The sequence below is a fragment of the Octopus bimaculoides genome, chromosome 25, assembly GCF_046866305.1.
Source record: "Octopus bimaculoides isolate indiv1 chromosome 25, ASM4686630v1, whole genome shotgun sequence".
Classification (NCBI taxonomy): domain Eukaryota; kingdom Metazoa; phylum Mollusca; class Cephalopoda; order Octopoda; family Octopodidae; genus Octopus; species Octopus bimaculoides.
Genome location: NC_142952.1, coordinates 7,401,698 through 7,419,197, shown reverse-complemented (window position 1 = coordinate 7,419,197; position 17,500 = coordinate 7,401,698). Strand labels below are relative to the sequence as shown.

General features: G+C 35.9%; 1 protein-coding gene across 5 annotated transcripts in view; it reads right to left on the bottom strand.

Moving 5' to 3' along the window:
* LOC106870860 (dnaJ homolog subfamily C member 13) overlaps positions 1-17,500 on the bottom strand; it is a 95,699-nt gene that overhangs the window by 75,292 nt on the left and 2,907 nt on the right. The window contains exon 1 of one of the 5 annotated variants that reach the window (XM_089341586.1): positions 17,007-17,345. The exons of 2 other annotated variants lie outside the window; for them this stretch is intronic. The gene's annotated coding sequence lies outside the window, so the exon portion shown is untranslated. Of the gene's footprint in view, positions 1-3,980; positions 4,102-17,006; positions 17,346-17,500 lie in introns of those variants that run through there. 2 more of the 5 variants (XM_089341583.1, XM_089341582.1) reach the window with 2 other exon arrangements.

Here is a 17,500-nt window from a genome sequence, read left to right as displayed (position 1 = left end):
CCGAGGCCCTGATTGATCAGACCTACAATTAAAGGCATTAACCGTTGACAGGCATTGCAAATGTCCCCCGGGAGCCCAAGTGCAGAGAACAGACAGGACGAAGACGACGGAGAAGAATAAAAGTAAAGCAACAAACAAGAAGGGGTCATATGTAAGGGTTAAGGTTCATGTGTGCCAAGTTACCTCCACAAATCCATCCTCATTTGTCAGATCAATAACTTCCATCTCAAAACTATCGTCATCGTATTCCTTAGATGTTTTCCAGCCACCACCATTATTATTATTATTATTATTATTATTATTAATAATAATATTGTTATAATTATAATAATAATTGCGACTTGTCATTGTTGCAGTGTTTATAGAATGAACAGATTGAGAGAGTGGCTTGTGGATAAAGATAATCCTCAAGTAATACAAGATTTAGCTAAAACGATCAGCAGTGAAGCGGCTATTGTGTGTGGTATACAATGTGAAATTAATACTACTACTACTACTAGTAGCTTATATAAAGATTATCTCTAGACAAGGCTTATATACATATATATCCACATATCCACACACACACAGGCATGTACAAACATACACATACAAACACATACATAATGCTAATTAAACTTATACAGTTTATTGTTTAGAGTATACATGTGTGTGTGTGTTATATATATATATATATATATAAGCATCATCAAAGTGGATGCTTAAATGAGATTTAATTTCAAACAAACTAAATGAGCTTATTTAGCACAGTGTGTATGTGTTGTTGTATGTTTGTAGGAGTGGCTGTGTGGTAAGTAGCTTGCTTACCAACCACATGGTCCCAGGTTCAGTCCCACTGCGTGGCACCTTGGTACTGGATTTGGTAGATGGAAACTGAAAGAAGCCCGTCGTATGTGTGTGTGTGTGTGTCCACCATCGCTTGACAACCAATGTTAGTGAGTTCACATCCCCATAACTTAGCAGTTCGGCAAAATAGACCAATGGGATAAGTACTAGGCTTACAAAGAATAAGTTCTAGGGTCGATTTGCTTGACTAAAGGCGGTGCCCCAGCAGGGCCGCCGTCAAATGACTGAAAAGAATAAAAGAATATACGAATATATATATATGCATATAAATGTGTATATATGTCTGTGTGTGTATGTATCTCTGTCTCATTTGTGTGTTTGTGTATTCTACCTGCGTCTCAATAAAATACTGTGAAGACATTCTACCATTCCATTTCTTTGATGTACCACAATTCTATTTTCTTAATACTGTACTAAGACACACACACAGACACACACACACAGAAACTGACACATGCATCCAGAAACACGTGAGCTGAAACAGACTGACTGACACACAAACTGACATGCGCATCCAGAAACATACATGGACTGACACATACATCACATGCACACACACACACACTGTCACATATACAAACAGCCTCTCTCTCTCTCTCTCTCTCACACACATACACAGAATATGTTTTTCTCTTTGCTCACGTCATTCCGCTTCCGTTTTCTATAAATTCAATTAATCCAAATAAAATATTCTTCCGACCACAAAATGGTTGACAATCATTAAGATTGGAGAAAAAAAGAGGGGGGGGGGGAGAAAACAATACAAACGGAATCGGTGGACATACCGTAAAAATGAACGCATCCTTTATTTTTGTTTCTCTTTTTTTTGCTCGCTTCAGTCTGTGGCCATGCTGGAGCACCACCTTGACGGGTTCAGTCAAAGAAATCAACCCCAGTACTTATGTTTTAAGCTTGGTACTTATTTTATCAGTATCTTTTCCTGAACTGCTAAGTGATGGGGGTGTAAACAAACCAACACTGGTTATCAAACAATAATGGGGGGGACAAACACACGTAACGGAAAGGCACAAATGATTTTGTCTGGTGCTCAACTGATCCTGCCAATGTAGCACTATAGATAGATAACAGAGAACAAGTGATGAGGCCGACATACTCGTTGGTGAGCAAAGATCATTCCGGATAGCATAGTCTGCTGTCAGAGGAATTTATCAAACACAGAAGCTGATAAACTAATGTTCAAATCAAACAAACAACATTTTAGTGAGATATAAACTATAAACACTAATAATAACAACAACAATAGCAACAGTCAGCCAGTGAATTAGATCATTGGACAGAATGACTAGTGAGGTTTGTTTCAGTGCTCTGAGCTCAGAGTTCAAATCTCACTGAGGTTGACTTTACCGTTAGCTTGTTTGTTTTTTTGTTTTTTGTTTTTTGGGGGGGAGGGGTTTCAGTCATTTGACAAGCACCACCTTGAAAGATATATATAGACATGACAGGCTTCTTTCAGTTTCTGTATACCAAATCCACTAACAAGGCTTTGGTAGAAAATACTTGCCCAAGGTGACATGCAGTGGGACTGAACCAAGAATCATGTGGCTGGGAAGCAAGCTTCTCACCACAAACAACATATCTTTTTTGCTTCATTTTCAGCGGCAGGAGGAGGGGAATAAATTAGCACTCAAGAATAATGGAATGGTGGAACTTTTAAGAGTGGAGAAGAACAAGTTGCTTTGTGGCACACATCCTGGATCTTTAGGTTCTTGCATTCTGAGACTTAATTCTAGTTCCTCTCACTGACTCCTACCAGACTATGAAACATTTTAGCACAGCCGTTTTATGCCACCTGTTTGACATCGTTTAATTCAACACTGACTCATTCAACATCAAGTGTTTTTAATGTTCCCCTCAGTTTAACAGTCCTCTTATTCTATTTCTCTGTCTATGCATGTGAGCGTCTAGTTCTGTTCGTATGTATGTGTGATGCCTGCCTCTTAGCCTACTTATGTGTTGCTGTCACAGTATCTTCATGCTGATGTATAACAAACGTATAAGGCCTTAAATTATTTTGTAAAAGCCTATAGCTACCCTGAGTGTGCACCAATTACACGCACACACACACACAGATCAGAATTGTTCTTACATGACAGGAGAACTATATGCATGTGTGTGTGTGTATATATATATATATATATATATATATACATATATATATATATATATATATATATATATATATATATATATATATATATATATATATATATATTCGGTTAAAATGTCTTACGTTTAAGATGGTTCCCATGCATTTCCCTGAAGAGAAGATTACATTCTTATCAACATTACCTATTCCTATGGAAGGTATAATTTGTAATCTTCGAAACATATGTTGGAAATAAAAGTATTCAGTTAACATAAGCGTTTTACTCCATTTACTAAATTTATATATATATATATATATATATATATAGGTTCAAAAAAAGACAAAAAACAATAACAAAAAAACAACAAAGTGAGGACATGATACGGATAGTGTTATTGGACACTCGGGAAAGGAAGGAGATATATATATATATATATATATATATATATATATATATATATATATATATATATATATATATCAGAACGAATGCCTTTTGTGGGCAAAGGAGTGGCTGTATGGTAAGAAGCTTGTGAGTGGATTTGGTAGATGGAAACTGAAAGAAGCATATACATATATATATACACACATATATATATATACATATCTATACACATACATACATACATACATATACTCCTTGAGTAGCTGAAACTCCAGATTGACAGAAATATCCATCCGAAGATGTGTAATTAAACACAATTAAAAGTACTACTTGTTCTGTGTTAGCTTCTAAATTTCAATATTGCATTTAATAATGGCAAAATTGACAAATTTTGTTAAAAAAAAAAAAAAAAAAAATTATAATAATTCCTGTTTAACAAAGTTTGACATGATAGGAAATTTCTGAGGGTATTTCCGAATTAGAAATAATTAGATGGGAATAATTGTAAAAAAGCAAGATAACTAAAAATTTGTTTGAAGATGTTCCCCAGTGATAGATTACTTTATAAGAGCCAATGGTTACCTTGAGTGTTTCCTTGTGGCAAATGCCAGACACACAGACACACAACAGAGTTGTACTTACATGAGAGGAAAGGTCATCTGGGCGATATATACATATTGGAACTATGAAACAATTTACAGTATTTAAATAATTAACGCTTCCTGTATATGTTCCACCTGATCACTGATATGTCTTTGATCATGTGGAAGATAGACAAGAAATGTGCTGACACTGCCATTTATAGAATACAACAAAGATCAAGTTAACATTGTGTGTGCATGTGTGTGTGTTGTGTGTGGTATTTAGATATCTGTTACAACTGTATGTGTATGTGTGTTTAAATAGTTATCATGACTACATGTGTTTAAATAGCTCTCACGATGTGCTTAAAATAATGGTTATATTATCATCACTCAATATCTCTTATCATGTAGGCATGGGCTGGATGGTTCAAAAGGAACTGATGAGCTAAAAGGTTGCATCGAGCTCCAATGTCTACTTTGGCATGGTGCCCTTCCTAATGCCAACCACTTCACAGATTGTACTGGGTGCTGTTTCCATATACACCAGTTGCTGCTACCACCAACTTCAAAACTGTGGAAACAAAGCTCGCTCTTGCCTTATTCCATTTAGATGAGATGAGAACAGATCACTCGATTAGACCCTTATTTAACCCTTTAGCATTTAAACCAGCCATATCGGGGCCCAAATATTCTACCTGTTTTATGTTTAAACTGACCATAACTAAGAGACATTAGAACCTGATACAGATACTTCCATGCCTATATGAATACCAGTCACGCTTGAAGGGGGTTCTATTGAATAACCTGTGACCGTAACGCCATTTTTCTAAAAGTGTATCCTAATTTTCTTTCCTATTTGAAATCTTTTTCTTGGTTCTTTTAACATGCATTCAATTATCTAGATCATTCTATACATACATATACAGGCATGACACCACACCATTATATACATAAACATGACACCAGTTTATAGAGAGAGAGAGAGAGAGAGAGAGAGAGAGAGAGAGAGAAAGAGAGAGAGATGACACCATGTGTGAACCACAGAGTCAGGCAGTCAACAAGTCAGTCCTGACAAATATCTGTAGATTAGAACACAACCTTTGACCTATTCTCAACAACACTTAGGATGATCGCATGATGGGCCAAAGGAAAATAGCACACACACACATATATATATATATACACATATACAACACATGTATATCAATATATAAAATATAAACACACGAATCTGCATCTTTACATACACAGATCCGTAGTCACATACCTCAACATACACATATATATATATACACACACAAACATACATGCATACATAATCATCATCATCGTTTAACGTTCACTTTCCATGCTAGCATGGGTTGGACGATTTGACTGAGGACTGGTGAAACCAGATGGCTACACCAGGCTCCAATCTGATTTGGCAGAGTTTCTACAGTTGGATGCCCTTCCTAACGCCAACAACTCCGAGAGTGTAGTGGGTGTTTTACGTGCCACTGGCACGAAGGCCAGTCAGGCAGTACTGGCAACGGCCATATACATACATACATACATACATATATATATATATATATATATAGGTGAGAGAGTTGGTATGTTAAAGTACATGGTTGGATGTATATACACATTTACATACACACACAATTATATGCATGTATATATATATATATATATATATATATATATATATATATATATATATATATATATATATATATATTTTTCATTTCAAAGTTTCAGCTCAGAGCTGCGGCCATGCTGATGCACCAACATAGGTACAGGTATGGTTCTGTGGTTAATAAGTCTATTCCCCAACACAGGTGATTTCAAGTTCAATCTACATGAGACCCACGGTAAGAGTCCTCTACTATGAAGCCCAGCCCTGTGAATGGCTTTCATAGACAAAAAGAGAAGACCGAAGCCAGGCATGAGCAGTTTGAATGTGTGTGCATGTGTGCACGTGTGGTATGTGAATATTCCGGTGTAGTGTTTCGTCATAATGTAACCAGATGTTTCCTATATATAAGTGCTGAAAACCTCCAGCCATTTTGCAATAACACAATAAAACTAAACAGGACTAGTTTTTGTGACATTAGGTTCTTTATTCATGTGGAGAACAATGATCCTACGACTGGAATAGCTCTCTCTACCTGACTCTGTGTGTGTGTGTGTGTGTGTGTGTGTGTGGTGAGATAGGAAGAATGAATAAAATATTAGAAAATGTAAAAGGAGAAAAAAAAAGTGAAAATGAAATTAAGCTAAATGAAATATGCATAAGTTTGGACTCCATTTTATGCTAGTGTGTGTTTGTGTGTGCAGATGTGTGCCTATAAATATGAGGGAGGCTTAAGGGTAGGAACGTGCCAATGTACCACGTGTGCAGAATGTGTACGCGAGAGGGATATGGGGCATGAATGCATGTATGTGCTCACGTGGCCTATGAATGTGGGGGAGATTTAAGGGTATGTGTGTGCCAATGTATTGTGTGCAGAATGTGTACATGTGTATGGGATTTGGCAGGGAGGGGGTTGTTAATATTTATACAGACAGAATGTGTGTGTGGGTGGGTGTATACATAATATCTACACTTTACCATACGTCTACTTGGATAGTACCAAGTATTGCGGGGGAGGGGGGGTTGTCAATCCATTCAACTAAAAATTCTTCAAGATGGTGCCCCAGCATGGCCACAGTCAAAATGACTGAAACAAGTAAGAAGACAATAGATAACTGGAGGGTTGATGAAAATCAAAATTCAAACAACCCCCAATGTAAACGCCAACACCATTCTGATTGACCTGTCTATTTCAGAAATGTTTACCTTTCAACTCAAAAATTCCAACAAATAAGTCGTTGTTGTTGTTACAATAGAAATTTAATTAATATTTAGTAAAAAAAAACTATTACAAACAAAGCAAAACAAGATCATTTGACTCTAATTAGAATTATATTGTACTCTTACTATCTGCTCAAAACAAAGTCCCCCTAGCTTACTCTCATTATCAGTTGCATTATTAAAGTCACACTATCAAACCATACTAATTGTGATTAGCACACCTGATTAAAATGTATACACCCCTTACACAGAATTCGTTACTGTTTTAACAAAGCCCTGTTTTGAATCAACACAGTTTTCATGTCTTTATAGCTGTGCACTTACAGTTTTGTGTCTTCACATCATTTAGCATGTATGTGAATAGTTTATGCCTCGACAGTTTAGCATGTGTGTATATAATTTTCTTCTATGGTTTTTGCATATCTCTACACAGTTTTTGCACATTATATATATATATATCTATATATATATATCTGAGTGGTTGGCATTAGGAAGGGCATCCAGCTGTAGAAACTCTGCCAAATCAGATTGGAGCCTGGTGTAGCCATCCGGTTTCACCAGTCCTCAGTCATATCGTCCAACTCATGCTAGCATGGAAATCGGACGTTAAACGATGATGATGATGATATATATGTATATATATATATATATATATATATACACATACACACATATATATACTTACTTGGAAATGGATGCATCGTGTTCAATTAAATAATGATTATGTGTGTGTGTGTGTGTGTATATATTATATATATATATATATATATATATATATATATATATTATATATATGAATGTATGTGTGTGCATGTATGTTTTAGATATATGTATATGTTCAATGAGTGTGCGTGTGTGCACACATTTACTTGTGTAATTTACAAAAATATTTTTTAATATTCTGTCAGGCTCCTTACATTTTGTACCACTGTGTGTGTGTGTGTGTGTATATATATATATACACCCATATACACAACTACATAGTTTTCATAACACCTTCTGTAACACTTTCCTATATTCAAATGTGCCCGGCTAGCAAAACAAAAGATAGCATCGCCGCCGCCGCCGCCGCCACCACCACCACCACCATCATCATCATTACCATTATCATCACCATCACCATCATCATCAATATTATTTCAGGCGTCCAGACATGATGAAATATTCATGACAAGCAAATTAGATAGGCTTCAGATAGATTGGAGCGAACAAAGTGTAAAGTAGAGCATGAGTGGGTGGCGGGTGGGGGTGGGGTGTTGGGTTGAAGGTGAGAGTTTGCGGCATAGAAGTATTGTTGCAGTTTGTTTAGCCATGGGTCAACCATAAATGAACAGACCATGACTGTCCCGCCTTGCTTAAGTCTACCTACAAAGAATACATTATCCTGTAGGTTTCTCCCACCCCCGAGATGTGATTTGAGGGAAATTCAGCTTCTGTTTCTAGCAAGTTAAGTGACCACATAGAGTATCTGTCCTTGGCTTGGCTCCCATGTGTATAGTGTTGGCGTGTAAAATATGTAGTGTATAACAAGTACAGTTGAAGGGGTGTATATAAGGAAGGTGTGTATATGAGAAAAATTAATAATAGGCGTAGGGGTGGCTGTGTGGTAAGTAGCTGGCTTACCAACCACATGGTTCCGGGTTCAGTCCCACTGCATGGCACCTTGGGCAAGTGTCTTCTACTATAGCCACGGGCCGACCAAAGCCTTGTGAGTGGATTTGGTAGACGGAAACTGAAAGAAGCCCGTCGTATATATGTATACATATGTATGTGTGTGTATGTTTGTGTGTCTGTGTTTGTCCCCCCAGCATCGCTTGATGATCGGTGCTGGTGTGTTCACGTCCCCGTAACTTAGTGGTTCGGCAACAGAGACCGATAGAATAAGTACTAGGCTTACAAAGAATAAGTCCTGGGGTTGATTTGTTCGACAAAAGGCGGTGCTCCAGCATGGCCACAGTCAAATGCTGAATAATGAGTAGAATATATAGTCTCTAGCAGTGTTTCCTAAACAATTTCGGGCTGCCACCCCTTTCATACCCAGATCACATTTTTAGCATTTCCCCACCAGTGATACTCATTTACAATGATTGTATGATGTCAAGGCAAAGGAGAGTCTCATACACATACACACACGATAGGCTTCTTGCAGTTTCCATCTACCAAATAAACTACTGTGTGTACAAGGTGAGGAGCCAATTTTCAGCAGATGAGGTCGTGTCGTTCAGACGACAACACTTAACAACACATAATAACAAGACTATCATATATAGATAGATTATACTTGTCTTTTACTGTAGAACTAATTGTAGGGAGTATCTCTATAGAGAATGAGTATTTCTCTGGATGACAGATCTACAACATCAAGTGCACTGCACTGTAATATAAGTTTTTGCTGCTTTAATTTGGATGGTAGAACCAATTACATGACAAAAGTATCATATTTATAGATTACAAGAGCATCAGATCTGCAGAGTACAGGAGTGTCACATCTGCAGAGTACAGGAGTATCACACCCACAGACTATGAGAGTATTACATTTGCAGACTACGAGTATCACATCTGCAGATCATGAAATTATCACATCTGCAGACTACAGGAGTATCATAGCTACAAATCACAGGAATATCTTCAAAATATGGGAGTAACACATTTACACATTACAGGAGTAGCATATCAATAAATTACACGACTATCACTTCTACAGGGTACAGGAGTATCGTTCGTATCTGCAGAGTATAAGGATATCTGTATTGATTACAAGAATAAGACCAGCTTTATCAAGTACACTGAAATTGTGATATAGATTCTGGCTGTTTGTCCTTTACTATGGAACTAATAAAATTATTGGAGTGAAACTAACCATATCAGGTGATGTACTAGAGAAGAGTTTATGAAGTGTAGGAGGGAAGGAGACTAAGAGAATAAGAGAGGTAGTGTTGGGGGAGAAAATAGAGAGATTGAGGAAGAGGAGTGAACAAGAAACGTTTATAACCTAAGTGCATTAGTACCTTATAAGAGTTTGTATCTATAGGTAAAAGAAAAATCTCACAAATATACAAATAAGATTTTAAGGCAAAGAGGAAACAAACACGCTATAAGCAGTATCAGACAACTGAAAGCATGTGACTGAAGAATTTGCAGAAATACTATGCTCAGTCCACTTGCAGGACAAAGGCCCCACCATGTTCTCTACACCAACCACGGTTAAATGTGTAGGTCGTGAACCTGAGCTGGAGATCATACTGGTTTGAAGAGCCTACTCTGCCACACTGGCTCAACATGGCTTGGCTGAGGAGTGGCTAAGTTCCTTTCGAGTGTTGGGCTTCAGAGAGGCAAAGTGGCTGTACAGTATGTGCTATTTCTAGCAAAATAGGCACAGATGTGGCTGTGTGGTAAGAAGCTTGCTTCCCAACCACATGTTTCCCAGTTCAGTCCCACTGCATGGCACCTTCGGCAAGTGTCTTCTACTATAGCCTTGGGCCGATCAAAGCCTTGTGAGTGGATTTGGTAGAAGGAAACTAAAAGAAGCCCTTCATCATCCTCATCATCGTTTAACGTCCGCTTTCCATGCTAGCATGGGTTATGTATATATCTGTGTGTCTGTTTGTGCGTGTGTCTGTTTGTCCCCACCACTATCATCCCTTGGCAACCTGTGTTGGTGTGTTTACATCCCCGTAACTTAGCAGTTCAGCCAAAGAGACCGAAAGAATGACTACTTGCCTAAAAATAAGACCTGGTGTCGGAGAATTCTTCGACAAAAATACTTCAAGGCAATGCTCCAGCATGGTTGGACTCAAGTGACAGAGACAAGCACGAGTAAAGATACCAGAAAGAGGTTCTTTTGATTGCTTCTGTACAAATCTGTGTTGTTATATCGTCAGCAAAAGTACAAGGAAATGATGAGGTGTTAAAAAGGACGTCATTATAATCGGATTATAATTAAATGCTTGTTTACTAACAATAACTTTCTGATGACAATTAAGAAATGTTCTTAGTTTGGTTTTTGACCAGGATGTGGTGATATCAATAAAAAAAAAAGCTTCCAGGATTAACACAGCCCACAAGAGATAGTCCTACATAAGGTAGTTGTTTTTGGCAACTAGTATCTTTCATTGTACTACTTAATGATAATGATAAAAAAGGGCGTGATAAGCATGATGATGGCGATGCCATCTAGCTGCTAAAAATAAAAAAAATCACAAGAAACCACACAGAAAATATTGGCATATATGTCTGTCGATAGCCTGCTCCTATTAAATGCTGTCCTCATATTAGCCAAACCAACACATGTAAGTACAAGGTGTTCAAAAAGTCTCTCCGCAGTGAATTTTTTTGAAGTCGTGTAAAGTCTGATATATTCCAGTGTACTCTTAAACCATCTTACAAATATTTATTTTGCAATGAAATACTTACTGCGGAGAGACTTTTTGAACACCCTCTGCTTACTATATATCTTGTGAAATAGATCTGTATATATGTGTAGGTGTGTATACTTGTATATAGGTATAGATATGTATGTGTGAGTGCATGTATGTATAGATGTATGCATATGTATGTGTGCGTGTGTATATATATAAATAAATATGTATGTGTGTGTATATATATATATATAATTTAAATATGCATGGTACCTTGCGCACATGTCTGCTACTCTTGCCTTAGGCTAACCAATGCTTTGTGAGTGGATTTGGTAGACAGAAACTGAAAGAAGCCCATTGTGTGTGTCACCCCCACCCTGCCCGCCCAGTATTGGTGTTTAGAGACCTGTAACTTAGCAGTTCAACAAAATGACCAATATAAGTATCAGGCTTTAAAAAATATTAAAGATCAGTAGGGGAGCTCCGAAAGGGGTCTCTGGGAGTAGCATCCCTGCCTCCCTCAGTTACTTCTCCACCACAGTTCTTAAAAATCGTGGCAGAGGCCTTGGTCATGCGACCACTCATGTCTAGAAACTGAGGTTGGGGGTAAGCAAGGGCATGCTCCCCGTAGAAAATCCAGCTTCAAAAAAGCCTCATGACAGCAAAGGAGACTGGGCACCAGCCAGTCCAAAGGTCGGGATGAGTTGCCTCTGTCCACCTCGGTTGCTATGGCATTGAGGTAGATCTGGCCACCCCCGTTAACGGGGACAAAAACCAGATTCAAAACACTGGACGATGATGCTAAAAACTGGGGTCAAAGTCCCCAACTAATATTCAAGATGGTGGGCCAGCATGGCACGGTCTAATCACTGAAACAAAAGCAGAAGATAAAAGATAAGCACACACATGTATTTAAACATGTGCATACACACAAACACACACACATCCCCCAGCGAAATGGTGAGACACTGATGGAACAGATTCATCAACCACAAACACGCATGAAGAATCTGGTGTTAATTGTCCATCATGACACACAATGCTTTTAATGATTATTTATCACTAATTAACGATACAAAGTCTAGATTTCACTAATATATGTATATAGGGTTACTGCAATTAGATATCATATCACCTTCAATCTCTCTCTTTGTCTCTGGGTATATATATATATATATATATATATATACATAAATAAATATATATATACATAAATAAATATATATATACATAAATAAATATATATATACATAAATAAATATATATATACATAAATAAATATATATATACATAAATAAATATATATATACATAAATAAATATATATATACATAAATACATAAATATATATATACATAAATACATAAATATATATATACATAAATACATAAATATATATATACATACATATATACATACATATCTATATATATACATACATATCTATATATATACATACATATATATATACATACATAAATATATATATACATAAATAAATATATATATACATAAATAAATATATATATACATAAATAAATATATATATACATAAATAAATATATATATACATAAATAAATATATATATACATAAATACATAAATATATATATACATAAATACATAAATATATATATACATACATATATACATACATATCTATATATATACATACATATCTATATATATACATATATACATACATATCTATATATATATATATATACACATACATATCTATATATATATATATATATATACACATACATATCTATATATATATATATACACATACATATCTATATATATATATATACACATACATATCTATATATATATACACATACATATCTATCTATATATATATATATACACATACATATCTATCTATATATATATATATATACACATACATATCTATCTATCTATATATATATACACATACATATCTATCTATATATATATATATACACATACATATCTATCTATATATATATATATATACACATACATATCTATATATATATATATATATACATACATATCTATATATACATATCTCTCTCTCTCTCTCTCTCTATACATACATACATATCTATATATATATATATATATATATATATATATATAAACATATATATACATATATCTATTCATATATAGGGAGAATTCACATAGCCACGTCTGCGCCAATTTATAAAAACAAACAAAAAAAGAAGACAATAGGACTGGATTATGACGGGGGATTTGGCTGCTACTTCTAGCAGGTTGTAAGGTTTACGCTGAAGCCTACCAGTCAGCTCGTTGCGGTTGTCATTCATTGCTACAAGTTGTGGTGGTGGTGGTGGTGGGTATCGGAATGGGAGAGAGAGAGAGAGAAGAAAAGACAATGTTTGTCAGCCAATACTACAAGCAATCAGTCGCGTGTGCGTGTGTTGTGAGCGATTGTGAATCGATCTGTTCGAAGTCAATAAACGGACGATAACAGACACCAACCGACAAAAGGACGAGACAGATTCGTTTCACAAGACGTTTTACCATTCCATAGTCGCTGAACGAAAGACAAGACAAAAAAAAAAAAACGAACAACAATTATCTAAATTTAAAAAGTGGGTGGGTGTATAGATCTTTCATTCTATATATACATGAATCTACTGCTTATATCGATTCATATATATATATATACATATATACACACAGAACTGTATACATACGCACAGCCAAAACACACTTGGTGAGTGTTTACATAGATTTAAGCATAAAGTCGATCTCATATATATATATATATATATATATATATATATATATACACACACACACATATATATATACACACCCACATACATTTTTTACAGGTTACTAATAGATTAAACTGTCTACATACATTTATATACACCGAAAACAAAATGTATACACAATAGACAGAAGATTCATATACATCGACAATCACACAGGCATTGTATATTATATACACAAACATACATAAGTACGTACATACATATATGAACACTTGGACCTAGAATTAGGGAGGATGTTAGTAACGTTGTTTAACCCCAGGCCAAAATTGATGCGGCATACCAAACCACCTTCTACTTTGAACAACAGACGTTCCAAACGAGTCTGTATCGTGTTTTTTTTCTTATTTGTTTTCTTTCGTGTTTCAAGCACCGACTACATTTATCCAAAGCCAATGTGTCCTACTCCATTAAAGAGAAGCGCGGAAACGATTCTGAGTGAAAATTTATTCGTGAAAATTTATTCGTAGATGTTACCCAAGGGGGTTGCCTGATAGAGGAGGAGGAGGAGGAAGAGGCAAGGTGCTGTTTAATATCTCTGGTGAGGCGAAAGAAAAATAAAGAAAGGATTGAAATCGAGAAACCGCCATCGGTCACAGATTTCGTTTTGCAAAGTGGGCGTGTATACAGCATGTATGCATATGTGTGCATGTATACATACATACATACATACATACATACATATACATACATATATATATATATATATATATATATATATATATATATATATATGTGTGTGTGTGTGTGTGCATACACTGGTTAACACCAAACATGTACTTATTAGCAAGGAAGCCGTTGACAAACAGTTTCATATCATTATTGTTTTTCTTGGTTGTGTTCAGAATTAACAACCAACGAATGCAAGCATTTAACGTTATCTAAAGGAATGAACATACATACATACTTATATATATATATACACACACACACACACAGAGGAAGTATGTGTATATATCATATACACATACATCGTATGTGTATATATCATATATATGTCAGAAGAATAATACACATGTATATGTATGTGTATAATATATATGTATTCACACACACACTTTAGACACCTTTGGTGAACAGCTAATTCGTTCGGACGAGTTGAGATGTACTCTTGTTTCCGTATTCTTTTGCGTTTATACATGTTATATATAAATATATATATATGTGTGTATGTTCGTGTGTATACACACACATTTACGTTTACATATACACGCTATATATATATATATCATACAAGGCGGAAGAAAATTAGACGTGGTGATCTCGTAGAGACAAAAATATAAGCGCGGTTAGAAGGAAATTATTCCTCAAATACGTGGTACGTGTATGAAAATGAGGATCTACGATCAAATATTTAATTGACATATTTAATTAATAATACTTAACTGAAACACAACCGTGGCTCTGTATGTATGTATGTATGTATTTATATATATATATATATATATATATATATATATATATATATATATATATATATATAGCTGTACTCAACTGATTAAATTACGTTTAAGCATGCATGTGATGAGGCAAGCCATTTTTTCTCTCATTTCGAATAGACAGGAATACGTGACACACACACACACTTATTATTATTATTATCATCATCATATATAATAACCAATGTCATCGCTGTCGCTAATAACTGGAGCTTGTTGAACCGCAACTACTCTGAGTTTCAAAAATTATTAATGACGTGTGGGACCATATATACAATTAAGATGTATATTATTATATATATATATTTATATATATACACATACACAGAGATAGATTATACCATTCATATATGGGATTTCGAATATCCACACACACACACACACGAGGGAGTGCTGAAACGTTCCTGGCTTTGGGTAAAAGAAAATACAGGAGGATCAGTTAATTATGATTGTATTCAACATATCCCCCCTTTCTCAGATTCACACATTTATTGCAGCAGTCCTTCAGTCTTTCTAAGCCCTGTAAAAGAACTTGGAAGTTTGGGCCTCCAACCAGGCCTTCCGCGAGGTCCTTAAAGCCGGGAACTTTTCAGTACCCTCTCGTGTGCGTGTGTCAATCAAGACTCCAGTTTATAGATGCCTGAATGAGTGAGTGTGTGGAGAGAGACATGTATGTATATCACCTAGAGATATACGTGGTGTATATGTCTGTGTGTATTCTATATATATATAAACGCACACGTTATTACTGACTTGATATTTAACAGTGAGGTAGCTAGAAATAGCAGCCAAATCGTCCTAATTTCACACCGGACAGAGATGGTCACAGGTGAGGAAAGCTTGACCACAGGCCTCCTAAATAACAGCAAACCTTCACCGGTTGTTATAAAAGAAACGGGTACGTGATTGAGGTACCCGATTGACTAGTTAGAAAATCTAATATCATAATGAGCAACATTATATATATATATATATATATATAAACAAATAATAAATGAGTATATGCATATATACGTACAGGTGTGTGCATACCTACGTCTACCTGTATAGGTGCATATCTGGGTACAGGACATTGCAACCAAAACGTAGGCAAGAAATAATAATAACCAGAGTACAGAAAACACACAAGCCACATAGAGAACATTTTCCTTCATCAGCTACCCCCGTTTTAACACCGGCGTTTCGAAGAGTTGGGCAGGACGCATCGTTAAAACGGCTCTTCCCATGGACCGCAAATTAAATTTGTATACACAAATTAAACCTGTGCCATGAAGGAATGTAGTATATATATATAGTAGGTAGGCGCCCATGAGTTTAGGACGGACAATTTGAGGTCGTATAAGCAAGATCGGCAACTACTTCGACCGCAAAACAACTAAACAGGTGCTATGACTAACATATTTGCAAAACGAGTAGAATGTAGCTTAATAAAACACGAGAGAGAGATGGATGGATGGATTGATACGATAGAGAGAGGATGATGAACGGATGGGTTGATGAATAAATGGATTAATGGACAGACAGAGAGACAGATATATATAATTGCATAGATAAATGGATGGATGGATAAATAGGTGTGTGTGCATACATACATGTGTACAGATGTATATGCAGACGTACACACAATGTGTATATAAGAGAAGGCAGAGGTACTCACCTAAAGAGAGCAGTTGTCACATGTCCAGTGAAAAGAGACATATATATGTACATATAATGTATATATAAACGAAAGGTATAGATGCTTTTCTCTTTCAAAATACGGGTTAAGTGTATATACGATGGTGGAGAGGGTGAGAGTGGTTGTGGTACGTAGCCAATGAGGGGAAAACGAGGACTTTATTATTTAACAGTTTAAGACCCGGTCACGAAAACATTTTTCTGTTTTGTTTTCGTGACCGGGTCTTAACCATACTATGGGACTCTTGACTCAAATGTTAAACTGTGGGGATAAACAGACCAACACAGGTTGTCAAGCGGCGGTGGGACGGACACAGACACAGACACGATGAGATTGTTTCGGTTGTCGTTTGCAAAATCCACTCTCAAAGTTTTGGTTGGCCCGAGTAACATGCCCAAGGTGCCACGCAGTGGGAATGAACCTGAAACTTTGTGGCTGCGAAACAACCCTTCTTACACACGTACACACCAAAT